This window comes from Mauremys mutica, unplaced genomic scaffold, assembly GCF_020497125.1.
Source record: "Mauremys mutica isolate MM-2020 ecotype Southern unplaced genomic scaffold, ASM2049712v1 Super-Scaffold_100095, whole genome shotgun sequence".
In the NCBI taxonomy this organism is placed as follows: Eukaryota; Metazoa; Chordata; order Testudines; family Geoemydidae; genus Mauremys; species Mauremys mutica.
This window is the reverse complement of record NW_025423264.1, coordinates 1,061,147-1,073,793: the sequence shown is the minus strand read 5'-3', so window position 1 is coordinate 1,073,793 and position 12,647 is coordinate 1,061,147. Positions and strand designations below refer to the sequence as shown.

General features: G+C 50.6%; 2 non-coding genes across 2 annotated transcripts; one reads left to right on the top strand and one right to left on the bottom strand.

Annotated features, from left to right (window-relative positions):
• Positions 1-3: 3 nt before the first annotated feature.
• Positions 4-75, bottom strand: TRNAC-GCA. Its single transcript has one exon. It is a non-coding gene; the product is annotated as a tRNA-Cys (tRNA).
• A 10,056-nt stretch (positions 76-10,131) lies between these two features.
• On the top strand, positions 10,132-10,225 carry TRNAI-UAU. The gene is made up of 2 exons: positions 10,132-10,169; positions 10,190-10,225. It is a non-coding gene; the product is annotated as a tRNA-Ile (tRNA).
• Positions 10,226-12,647: the final 2,422 nt, after the last annotated feature.

Sequence of the window (12,647 nt, the reverse complement as noted above, 5' to 3'; positions counted from 1 at the left end):
TTAAGGGGATACGTGGGTTTGAACCAAGGAGCACTTGATCTGCAGTCAAACACTCTACCACTGAGCTATACCCCCTGACAATTACATTGGCAAGTCAGTGATCTTAAGGATCTTGAAACCTGAGAGTGGCGTTCGTTTCTTCCACACCAGTGTTGCTGTCTGTGCATCCCGGAGCTATGGGGTGAGTGGGGAAGGCCCACAACTAGCTTGTCAGTATCAGCAAAGGAGCAGCCGACATCAGGACCAATGAGACGTGTTGGTGGCCCATCAGGAAGAATCCACTCTCCCAGAGACTTCTCGGCGAGGGCAGGGTACACAATGGGGGCTACCTACCCGCCACGTCCCAGCAAGGGTCTTTCTAGTCCCACTTCAGTGTTACCCAATTTCTAATCAGTCTTTGGCCCAGATTCCCTCCCTGAGCGGCACCAGCACATGCCTGGGCCCCCTGCTAGTGTTAAATCTGCCTTGAGCTGGGACCCAGCTTGGCAAAGAGCCTGCAGCCCCCTCTGTGCTGGGGAGTGAGAGCAGCCCTGGCTCTGGGCAGGGCAGCCCTGAAGGAATGAACCCAATGTGCCCGTGAGGCCCTGATCCAGAACCTCTGCCAGGCAGCTTGTGCTGCTCAGGCGTCTCTAGTCTCCAGCGAGGATTCAAAGCTTCTCTGCTCCAGGGGAACCCCTGGGGGAGGGAGGCAGGGCTCCTGCAGGATAAATCTTCCTGCCGGCAGAGCCCCGGTCCCCTCCTCATGGGCACAGGGCGCTGCACACGGCACCCACCACATGCACACACCCCTTTGTGAGGAGAATCAGCTCTGGGATATTGGGGTCAACCCCCCCCCTCCTCCCTGCAAACCTTCTCCTGGCTTCAGTGAGGGAATGGGGGCGTGAGGGGCTAGTGCGGTAACAGCAGCAGCGTGGCCGCGGGGCTCGGCCGGTGGCTGGGGCCAGTCGCCTGAGCATGAACCCAGCCAGCCCCAGGAGATGGACCCGGGTCACCAGCCCAACCCACCACGCGGCTGCTGCCGCTGCCCCGTTACTGCGCGAGCTCCCACAGACCACGCTGGGGAGAGCCCCCAGCTGCAGGGGAGACGCCCCTGAGTGCCTGGCAGGGCCCAGCTCCTGGCTGACCTGCACTGCTGGGGGTCAGGGGGCAGGGTGACAGGGGGGCGTTGGCTCTGGGGTGGGACTGTCACTTCCCCCCCTGCCAAGCCAACAGGATCACAGCAAAGGAAACCAGCTCGGCCGGCAGGGGAAGAGTTCAGTCCAGGGCCTGGTGCATTCTGGGAGCAGGGGCGGTGCAGAGAAAGGGCAGATACGGGGCAGCTCTGAACACTTCACGCAGAACTGCCTGTCCTGTCCCGCAGCCCCTGTTACAGGGGGCTTTTAGCCATAGTTTTAATCAGGCCAATAAATTGAAACAAACCCCTGTTAAATCATTGCTCAGCCCGAGTCCTTCACCCACATTCCTTAGGGCATTGGGTGTTTCATTTCCTGCCTCAATTTCACACAGAGACACAATTTCCTTTGCACAGATCCGTGAACAGCAAAACCTCCCTGTGTCTCTGGTCTGAGCCAGGACATTCGATTCCAGTGAAACCTTCTCTCCTGCAATGGCGATGCTCAGACAGAGGGGACGTGGCACCTGCATCCCTGCCAGGGACATATTGGCTCAGCTCTTTCTTTCTGCTGCTGTTGTTAGTCCATGAAACATCCAGGGTGGAACGCAAGACTGAGTTCATGCACCAACCCCCTGAAAAAATTTCAGTGCCCCAGAGAAATCCTGCCACCTGCTATTGGAACGATGTGCTGGAGATTTGAATGGGAAAGGGACTGTCTGAATTGTCAGAGTGGGGAATGAACAACAATCTACAGCAATGTCGTTCACACAAATACACTCTCATCCTGCTCCAGCTGGAAGGGAAATGGGCAGGAATTCTCGCTATTCAGCCAAGGACACACTTACGCTGATGTGCAGTCATGAGTGTGCTGGGGATGCTGGTCTGGGCAAACAATTTGACGTGACAATTCAGTGAGAACAGAATAATAATGTAATGACACAGCTGTATGTCAAATAGTTGTGGCTGAGTGGTTAAGATGATAGACTAAAAAACCATTGGGGTCTCCCTGTGCAGGTTCAAATCCTGCAAGCACTGTGCTGTTATTATTACTGTAGACTTAGTGCCTGAGCATCCACAGTCCAAACTGGAGCCAGGTCTCCTTTCACTCTGTTGACGCTTAGAATGCTGCTGTGGCACTGCTATAGCACTTCGGAGTAGACAGTCGCTGGAGGGGTCTTCCCAGACCTGTAATAGCTACATGGACAGAACATTTCTTCCTTTTCTTAAGCACTATCTAACCAGGGCTTAGGTCACCTTAACTCTATGGGTTTGGGGGGTGAGGTTTTTCACACTCTGAGAGACGTCGCTCTGTCAGTTCAGTGCCCAGCGTACACCTGCCCTTAGATCCCTCTTGGTATTTCAATGCAGGCACTGACCTGTGAGAGGAAAACATCAGCTCACAAACACAGAGACTGAATTCCCCACATTTAATCTCGCTGCACTTTCCAGAAAGTCACGAAATTCAATTCATTCTTGCTAGGAGAGAGAAAACATAAGTGACACTAAGTTTTTGGCTTGGTTAAATAAAATTAAGTGTTTAATTAATATAGTAAAAATCTGTACTGATTCCTCTAACTAACACCACAGTGTCAAACAGGAACAGAGACAAAGCTTGTCAGTGACGACTAATTTTGCAAATGATCTTCCCATTATTAATTTTCACGCTGCCCCCATTGGAGGTCTGGGCATCGCCAGTGTCATTGCTCTGCATTCACCTTCCCCTTAGACTTGTTCTCGGACATTCGCCTTCCTCTGCAGCATGGGGCTCAGGTCACTTGCTGGAGGATTCCCTGCACCTTGAGGTCTTTAAGCCACGATTTGAGGACTTCAATAACTCAGACATAGGTCAGGGGTTTGTTACAGGAATGGGTGGGTGAGATTCTGTGGCCTGCATTGTGCAGGAGGTCAGACTAGATGATCCTAATGGTCCCTTCTGACCTTAAGTCTATGAATCTTTTCCCAAATTTGGAAAATTGTGAAGATCAGAATGTGAATAGTGACCCCGTCTCCTTCCTGCACCTGCTCTACATTGCTCCACAGCAGCTTCTCTCCCTGCAGAGTCACCCCAGCACGGCAGTGCAGCCACCCAGGGTTCATCAGGGGCCCCTGGCAAGGACCGTGGGTGCAGCTAACAGTCTGGTGTGCTTGGCCGTGAGGCAGCTGTAAAAAAGCAACAGGCCCCCCCAGAAGTACAGAGACTGAATTCCCCAACTTTAACATCATGGCCCCCTGTAGAAAGCCACACGTGTCAGTTGTATTTTCACAGGGAGATGCAAAAATCAAGTGACACCAATTTTTAAGTTGAGTAAATAAAGTTGAAGAGATAGTTATTAACCTCACAAAAATATACTAAAGATCCCTCAACATAACACCTGAAGGTGAAATATGAACAGAGACAAACCTTGTCAGCAAAGGCTCATTTCCCAAACGATCCTCAAAATGTTACTAATTCCCACCCCTCCTCCACAGGAGCTCTGTGCAGTGTAACTGTTCTGCAGGCAGCTTCCCATTCAATGCTGTGTGGGACATTCCCAGGCCTGGAAATGTACCAACGACAGAATTTGAAGAGCAAACCTGGCTCCCTGCACCAGGCGGAATTTGAGTGTTTTGTCCCTGTCACTTAGTCTTTGTCAATAGTACAGACGCCATGGGCAGGACTCCAGGCTCTGCTTGAGGGATCCTGGCACAAGGGCTGGTGGGGGAGAAAGGATTGTAGATTCTCACCTGTGCTCTGGAGAGGAGGTAATAAGTGAAGGGGGCATTTCTGACTCCTCCTCTACTCCATGTCCCAGGGCTGGAAATCTACATTCCACAGGGCCAAATGAGGGGGTGATGCCACTTGGTTAATGAAAACCAGTGCTTCAGGTAAGGTTTGAACTCACAACCTCAGCATAGCTCCTCTCAGCACTGCCCTATAAGTACTGTTGCTTATCATTCTCTGAGACCCTGGGCAAAGTACAAGCTTTGCCCAGGGCACCATTTTCCCTAATGCTGGTCTGAGCAAACAATTGGAAATGATCCTTCAGTGAGACCAGAACCATCGTGTAGAAAAGCCCCTTTGTTAAGTGGTGGTGGCTGAGGGCTTAGGGAGATGAGTTAAAAAGCAACGGGCATTTTTCTGTGGAGGTTTGATTCTTTCCTTCTAGGCAAGGCTGGTGTGTGGTGTCTCCATGGCTGTACTTTCAGTGTCTGATCACCCACAGTGCCACAAGGAGCCAAGTCTAGACATATTCGGAAGCTCTATGCCAGGATTTCTCAAACTTCCTTTCACTGCAACCCCCTTCTGCCAAAAGAAACTTACTACATGCCCCTGGAAAGAGGCACCAACCCCCTCCACACTGTGCAGAAGCAGGGGAGTGGTGGGGCTCAGACTTTTGGCTTCAGCCCCAGGCACCAACAAGTCTAATGCCAGCCCTGGGAACCCCATTAAATCAGGGTCACATCCCACTTTGGGATCCTGACCCACAGCTTGAGAACCACTGCTTTATGCTGAGGGGAGATTTTTCCTGTGGGTGTAGTTAATCCACTTCACAAGATGTGGCAGCTATGTCAGTGGGAGAAACTATATCAGTGGGTGTGCAAGCTTTGGTGTTTACCACATTTAAGAAGTTTAATCAAACCCCAATTTTAAAACCACCTGTAGGCTGGGAATGGCAAAGGAGCTCGATGAAGCAGGGTCTATCCTGCAAAGTCCTGGAGATCACAATTCTATACTCCTGTTGTCAAGGGGGTATAGCTCAGTGATAGAGTGCTTTACTGTAACTCAAGTAGTCCTCAGTAAAAACCCCCATGTTCTCTTATAACTGTCTGTCCTTTTTTTAAACAAAAGGAAAACATTTTCATTTCCATTCACCATTCTGTTCAGGAGCTCCACTGTATGGGGGTGCTTGATATGAATGTAAACACTCAACATTTCGCTGTCCAAATGCATAAAACCTAGCGAAGCTGTCCATCAGCTGAAATCAGTTCCAATCCTCTAAGTGTCTAGTTTATGTTTTCATCAATTAAACAAAGGTATCATATGAATGTACATTTGCAGATCCCTCTTTTCCAGGAGCTACGCTGTGCAGAAGAACAAGAACTGCATCCAGCTGCAGTTGAGAAGGTGACTTCATTGAAGTGTTGAAGGGCCTTAATGGAGAAAAAAGATTGGGTATGAAAGGGCTCTTGAATCTAGCAGAGAAAGGCATAACAAGACCCAATAGCTGGAAGGTGAAAAGAGACAAATTCATATTACAAATAAGACGCAAATATTCAAACCGAGGATGATTCACCACAGGAACAACCTACCAAGGAAAGTGGTGGATTCACTATCTCCTGATGTCATTTAATGAAGACTAGATGCCTTTCTGGAATGTATTTGCCCCAAAAGTAGCTCTTGTGTCATACAGGAGGCGTGTGATATGCAGGGGGTCAGATTAGATGCTCTAATGGTCTCTTCTGGACATCAAGTCGACTAATATCTGAAAAAAAAGAGTGTAGCATTGGGAGCAGCGTCTGATGTTTTCCTGTCTAGCCGGCTTGCTTCCTAGAACGAACGCTCCTTGAGTGGGGTGATCCACAGGGAGTAGCTCAAACCTCCAAAGTGCCTGGGCAGGGGCAGGACATTAGCACAGCAAGGGAGGGGTGCGGCAGTGACATCACAAAGGCCTTTTGCAGGACCTCAGACTATTGGTCAAAGGTGGTGGGGAGGTGGTGACCTCACAGAGAGATGCTGACATCAGCCAGGCAGGACAGGGGCGAGGGGCCAGGGAAACCTCAGAGACCCCTGTGGCTTTGCTTCAGCAAGTCTCCTTCTCCAGGTCTCTCTTTGAGGACTGAGAGAGTATTCGGGTTCAGTACGTGAGTGCCAGGAGGAACCTCTTTCGAGTTTTCTCCTTCCCTTTTCCTGATTTTACTAGAAAACAGCCATCCCTGTTTAGAAGGTAAGAGCCTCCTCGAGGTTTGAAACCTGTTCAGTCTGATCCATCTGGTGACAGTTGAATTCTAGGCATGGAAAACACGAATTTAAGGAGGCAGAATTTTATTCTGCACCTGGGATTTTGTCCCTTAGAATCACCGGGGACATTAGGGTTTGTCCTTTTTGTTTCACCTTTTCCTCCATCCATCCATCCCTTCCTCCTTTCTCTTTGTCTCTTGCTTCTTTTGTCCTTTCTCCTGTTCCCCTCCCAACACCAGGAGGGGTGTGTGTGTGTGTGTGTGTTGCGGGGGAGCAGTGTGTTTTTCCCTGTGTAGCCAGTACCAGACCTGGCACCACCCCCAGCTCTGCCCCCTTCCTGCCACTGTGACCCCATCTCACCTCCTGACCCTGGCTGGGCGCCCCCAGCCCCTCCTAGCAGGGGGCAGTGCAGGAGGGTGCAGGGGGGTCTCCTTGCAACCAGGAGTGGGTGTCTGGTGGGTGCCGTCACCTCCGCCAGAGACCCCCAAGAAACTCACTAGCTTCCTCCGCATGCAGAGAGGGGCTCCTACTTTCGGACTTGCGGGGTGGGAGATTTCATGATGTCAGACCCCGTGGGGGGAGGGGTTCGAATCATGAGTCTGGAGTGGCAGGGCAACCCCCTCCCCCAGTCAGATTCTGCTAGGGGGCTGGGCTGGGATCTGTAGGGATGGAGACACTGGAAAAAGCAGCCACCACTATGGAACCCAGGAGTCCTGGCTCCCAGTCCCCCTGCTCTCACCTCTAGACCCCCCTCCGCTCCCAGAGCCAGGGATAGAACCCATAGGAAGCAGGCCAGTTAGACATCAGACGCTGCTCTCAATGTTACAGTCAGTTTTTCAGAAATTAGTCAACTTTATGGCCAGAAGAGACCATTAGAGCATCTAATCTGACCCCCTGCATATCACAGGCCTCCTGTATGACACAATAGCTACTTTTGGGGCAAACACATTCCAGAAAACCATCTAGTCTTCATTAAATGACATCAAGAGATGGAGAATCCACCACTTTCCTTGGTAGCTTGTTCCTGTGGTGAATCATCCTCGATGTTGAATATTTGTGCCTTATTTGTAATATGAATTTGTCTCTTTTCACCTTCCAGCCACTGGGTCTTGTTATGCCTTTCTCTGCTAGATTAAAGAGCCCTTTCATACCCAATCTTTTCTCTCCATTAAGGCACTTCAACACTTCAGTGAAGTCACCTTTCAATCTTCTTTTGATAAGCTAAACAGGTTGAGCTCTTTCAATAGCTCCCTAGAAGGCATTTTTCTCCAGCCCTCAGAACATTTGGTGGCTCTTTGCTGCCCCAGCTCCAATTTCACAACATCTTTTTCAAATAAGGACACCAGAACTGGAGGCAGTATTCCAGTATCAGTCTCACTGATGCCGTGTCACCTCCTGTGACGATATTGACATAATCTGTAACTGTACAGATCACCGTTGGGACCACTGTTCTATATTTGCAGCCACTATTGTAGAAAGGTTGTCGTGTAAGGGGTCTACGGAGAGGTTCTGATTGGCTGATTATAATGATGCTATCTCTAGATGTGTATCATTTTTGTAGTTGATGTTATGAATTTTGGCTCTATGCTGCCCGTATTTCAAATTTGTGCTCTGCTTCCAGGGAACACCCCAGACAAGTTGGTGTCAGTTCTGTCTAGCTTGTTTGATGGGTCATTAAGGACCATCAGCTGTACAATTGACCCCTTGAGAGAAGGCAGATATGCCTTGTGCCTCAGCAAGGTATGCAGGGACCTGCCTGTGGACAGAACTTTAAGGTTTTTCTATGCTACGTGCTGGATAGAGTGTCCTTGGGACAAAGAAAGCCTGCAGGGAATGGAGACAAAGCAGGGGGATGCAGGGACTCAGGGCAGGACCTGCGGATCTGGTAGAGCAGGACCACAGTCGCTGGAGGAGGAGGAGAGAGAGTCCTGCGAGAGGAAGCCGCTGGTGGAAGCAATAAGTGCAGAGTGGAAGCCAGCCAACTGAAAGTCACGGGGGCCTAGAAAATGAAATAGCAGCAGGTCCCATGGTGTAATGGGCAGCACGCAGGGCTCTGAATCCTGGAATCTGAGTTCAAATCTCAATGGGACCTCCTGATGATATGTGATTTTGCTGCAAAGCCCTGGAGCTCAATGTGTTTGGCTACCCTCTCTCAGGGTGAACTAGAGTGAGTTTTTTCCCTCCTGCTGGCTGACTGATGCCCACTGGAGATAGGTCTTTGGTCTGGCTGGTTCAATGGGCTGGCGGCTATAGGTTGGGGTCCTAGAACTTAACAGTCTGGCTAGAGAGTCCTGTGGATTGATCATATGGTTGTTTCTCGCTGCTTCACCTGATGTCCGTAACTTTGGTCCCTGCAGCTGCCACACTCTTCCTCTTGCCCACATGCCATTTAAAGGAAGGAGTGCCAGGGCCAGGCTTCACAGTCAGGGCTAGGCAGGAGGGAGGCAGAGTCCCAGGCTGGAACCCAACACACCTCTCATCATCTGGGCACCTGGAGCAGAGGCAGCTGGAGCCGACAGTTCCAAGGGAAGGCTTAAAAGCCACAGAGCAGCCGAGGGCAGGGCCAGAGGAGGGGAGAACCGTGCGTATGCGTGGCCAGCAGACAGCCACAGAGACACCCGGCCAGCCTGCTCCCTGCCATGCCGAACCCCCACTGAAGGCCACCCACAGACCAGCATTCGTTCTGCGGCCGGCCAGCATCACAAGGTGGTTGGAAAGCAAGAGGGGCCCCTGACTGGTCCCACTCAAGGGGCTCCTTTTGGTGGTGGGGCAGGAGATATTTCCCCCAAGAGGCTTTTTCCCAGCTGCTGAGAAGCACAGAAGTACCCGGTGTTTGCTCTTGGGGTGAAAGGGGTTAATACGTTTAGGCGGCCTGGCTAGCTCAGCTGGCAGCACCTCTGGCTCTTACTCTGAAGGTTGAAGTTACAATTCCCTGTTTAGGTGCTTGGGGCTCCTCTTCAACAATACAACCCACAATCTGCTTAAGCCCCCACCCAGTAACCTGGGGAAACTAACCCTGGCCACTGGGTGCCTCTAAGAGGCGATACTTTCCCCACTCACACGCACTGAGTGTAGAAAAGAAACTTTAAGAAAAAGGAGGAAAATCACCTTGTATTAACTTGGGAAAACACCACAATCAGGATTCATAACACAACACTATGAGCAAAACACCCACCCACAGTGCGCTGGGCAGTGGCCTTTTTCCTCGGGCTCCTAAATCCAGACCCCAGAAGCTCTGTGGATGTTCCCCTCCCTTCACTGCACCTCACCCACAGCTGCTGTCCTGGGTCAGTGAAAACCCAGAGTTCACCTCTCACATCCCGGGGGAAAAGCCCCTTTCTCCCTCTGCTGTCTGGCCACATTGCCGGCCACTTGCCGTTCCACCCTGTCACTGCTCTGCTGGCCACTCTCTCTCCTCTGGGACGTCTTGTGGTCCCACCAGGAGCGGAAGAGCCTCCCTAAAAGTAGCGGCCTCCAGAGCCCGAACAGTAGCCCCACCCCTGCCACTCAACGCCACGCCCCTGCCCCACCCCTTCTCCCCAAGGACCTGCTCCTACACTGCCTCCTCCCCCGAAGACCCCACCTCCCGCTCACTGCTCTCCATCCCCTCCCCACCCTCGCTTGCCCTTGCGGTCATTACAAAGTGGTAAGGCAGAGCCCTCCCATTTTTAAAAGTCCTGGGGTGTTGTTCCCCCCTGTTCAGGCACCCCTGGGGCCCTGCGCTTCACACAGCTCTCCCTGATTTCAGCTGTTAGTGAGGGAGCCTCACTGCTAGCGCAGACTGGGCAGTTTCTTGCATGAGAGACACTGTCCCAAAGCAGGACTAATGCGTAGAGCTGGTTCTCAGTGATTTCAGATCTGTTGGTCTGCAGCAAGACTCTCCATTGAGTCTTAACCAGCTCTGTTATTACACAGGGAAGAACAAAAGGGTCAAATGGGGCCTGGAACCCTTAAGAAGAATCCACCCCACCAAGTACCAACACTTGTCGCTACCTGCTCTCAGCCCCACTGAGAATGTTTTGGGGTCACTCCTCACCTTTATCAACCTAGGAAACTGGGATAATAGCAATTAACAGGTGCTCCAGTGGCGCAATGGGTTAGCGCACCGTACTTATAGGGCAGTGCTGAGAGGAGCTATGCTGAGGTTGTGAGTTCAAGCCTCACCTAGAGCACTGGTTTTCATTAGCCAAGTGGTGTCATCCCCTCATTTGGCCCTGTGGAATGTAGAATTCCAGCCCTGGGACACTGAGGAGGGGGAGTCTAAAATGCCCCCTTCACCTCTCCAGAGCACAGGTCAGAATCTACCATCCTTTCCCCCTGCCCCCCCAGCCCCTGTGCCAGGATCCCTCAAGCAGAGCCTGGAGTCCTGCCCCTGGCGTCTGTACTATTGACAAAGACTAAGTGACAGGGACAAAACACTCAAATCCCACCTGGTGTGGGGAGCCAGGTTTGCTCTTCAAATTCTGTCGTTGGTACATTTCCAGGACTGGGAAAGTCCCACAACAGCATTTAATGGGAAGCTGCCTGCAGAACAGTTACACTGCACAGAGCTCCTGTGGAGGAGGGGTGGGAATTAGTAACATTTTGAGGATGGTTTGGGAAATGAGCCTTTGCTGACAAGGTTTGTCTCTGTTCATATTTCACCTTCAGGTGTTATGTTGAGGGATCTTTAGTATATTTTTGGGAGGTTAATAACTCTCTCCTCAACTTTATTTACTCAACTTAAAAATTGGTGTCACTTGATTTTTGCATCTCCCTGTGAAAATGCAACTGACACGTGTGGCTTTCTACAGGGGGTCATGATGTTATAGTTGAGGAATTCAGTCTCTGTACTTCTAGAGGTGGGGTTGCTTTTTTTACAGCTGCCTCACGGCCAGGCACACCGGGCTGTTAGCTGCACCCACTGTCCTTGCCAGGGGCCCCTGCTGAACCCTGGGCGGCTGCACTGCCGTGCTGGGGTGACTCTGCAGGTGGAGAAGCTGCTGTGGAGCAATGTAGAGCAGGTGCAGGAAGGAGACGAGGTCACTATTCACATTCTGAACTGCACAATTTTCCAAATTTGGGACTAGATTCATAGATTCATAGACTTAAGGTCAGAAGGGACCATTATGATCATCTAGTCTGACCTCCTGCACAATGCAGGCCACAGACTCTCACCCACCCACTCCTGTAACAAACCCCTAACCTATGTCTGAGTTACTGAAGTCCTCAAATCGTGGCTTAAAGACCTCAAGGGAATCCTCCAGCAAGTGACCCCATGCCCCACGCTGCAGAGGAACGCAAATGTCCGAGAACAATTCTAGGGGAAGGTGAATGCAGAGCAATGACACTGGAGATGCCCAGACCTCCAATGGGGGCAGCGTTGACATTAATAATGGGAAGATCATTTGCGAAATTAGTCGTCACTGACAAGATTTGTCTCTGTTCCTATTTCATGCTGTGGTGTTAGTTAGAGGCATCAGTACAGATTTTTACTATATTGATTAAACACTTAATTTTATTTAACCAAGCCAAAAACTTAGTGTCACTTATTTTTTCTCTCTCCTAGCAAGAATGAATTGAATTTTGTGACTTTCTGGAAAGTGCAGCGAGATTAAATGTGGGGAATTCAGTCTCTGTGTTTGTGAGCTGATGTTTTCCTCTCACAGGTCAGTGCCTGCATTGAAATACCAAGAGGGATCTAAGGGCTGGTGTACGCTGGGCACTTCACTGGCAGAGCGACGTCTCTCAGGGTGTGACACCCCCCCCAAGCCCATAGAGTTAAGGTGACCTAAGCCCTGGTTAGATACTGCTAAAGAAAAGGAAGAATTGTTCTGTCCATGTAGCTATTACAGGGATGGGAAAACCTCTCCAGTCACTGTTTACACCAAAGTGCTATAGCAGTGCAACAGCAGCATTTTAAGTGTAGACAGAGTGAAAGTAGATCTGGCTCCAGTTTGCACTGTGGATGCTCAGGTACTAAGGCTACAAAAATAACAACAACAGCACAGTGCTTGCGTAGTTGGCAGGATTCAAATCTGCGCAGGGAAACCCCAACGGATTTCTAGTTCATCGCCTTAACAACTCGGCCACAACTACTTGATATGCACTTATTTTGCTACATGATGATTCTGTTCTCACTGAATTGTCACTTCAACTTGTTTGCTCAGACCAGCTTCCCCAGCACACTCATGGCTGCATTAGTGTAAGTGTATCCTGGGCTGAACAGCGAGAATTCCTGCCCATTTCCATTCCGGTTGGAGCATGATCAGAGTGTGTTTGTGTGAATGACATTGCTGTAGATTGTTGTTCATTCCCCACTCTGACAATTCAGACAGTCCCTTTCCTAGTCAAATCTCCAGCACATCGTTCCAATAGCAGGGGGCAGGATTTCTCTGGGGCACTGAGGGCTGGTGCGTGAACTCAGGCTTGCATTGCACCCTTGATGTTTCATGGACTAACAACAGCAGCCTTTGTCTGGGATAAAGATGGCAGCAGGGTTGGCCTCAGTCATCTGACTTGGGCTCGTGGAGCTAAAGCTGAGGGGCTAAAAACTGTGGTTCAGATATTTGTGTTCACGCTGAAGCCTGAGTTCAGAAACCCTCGCGCCTCAGA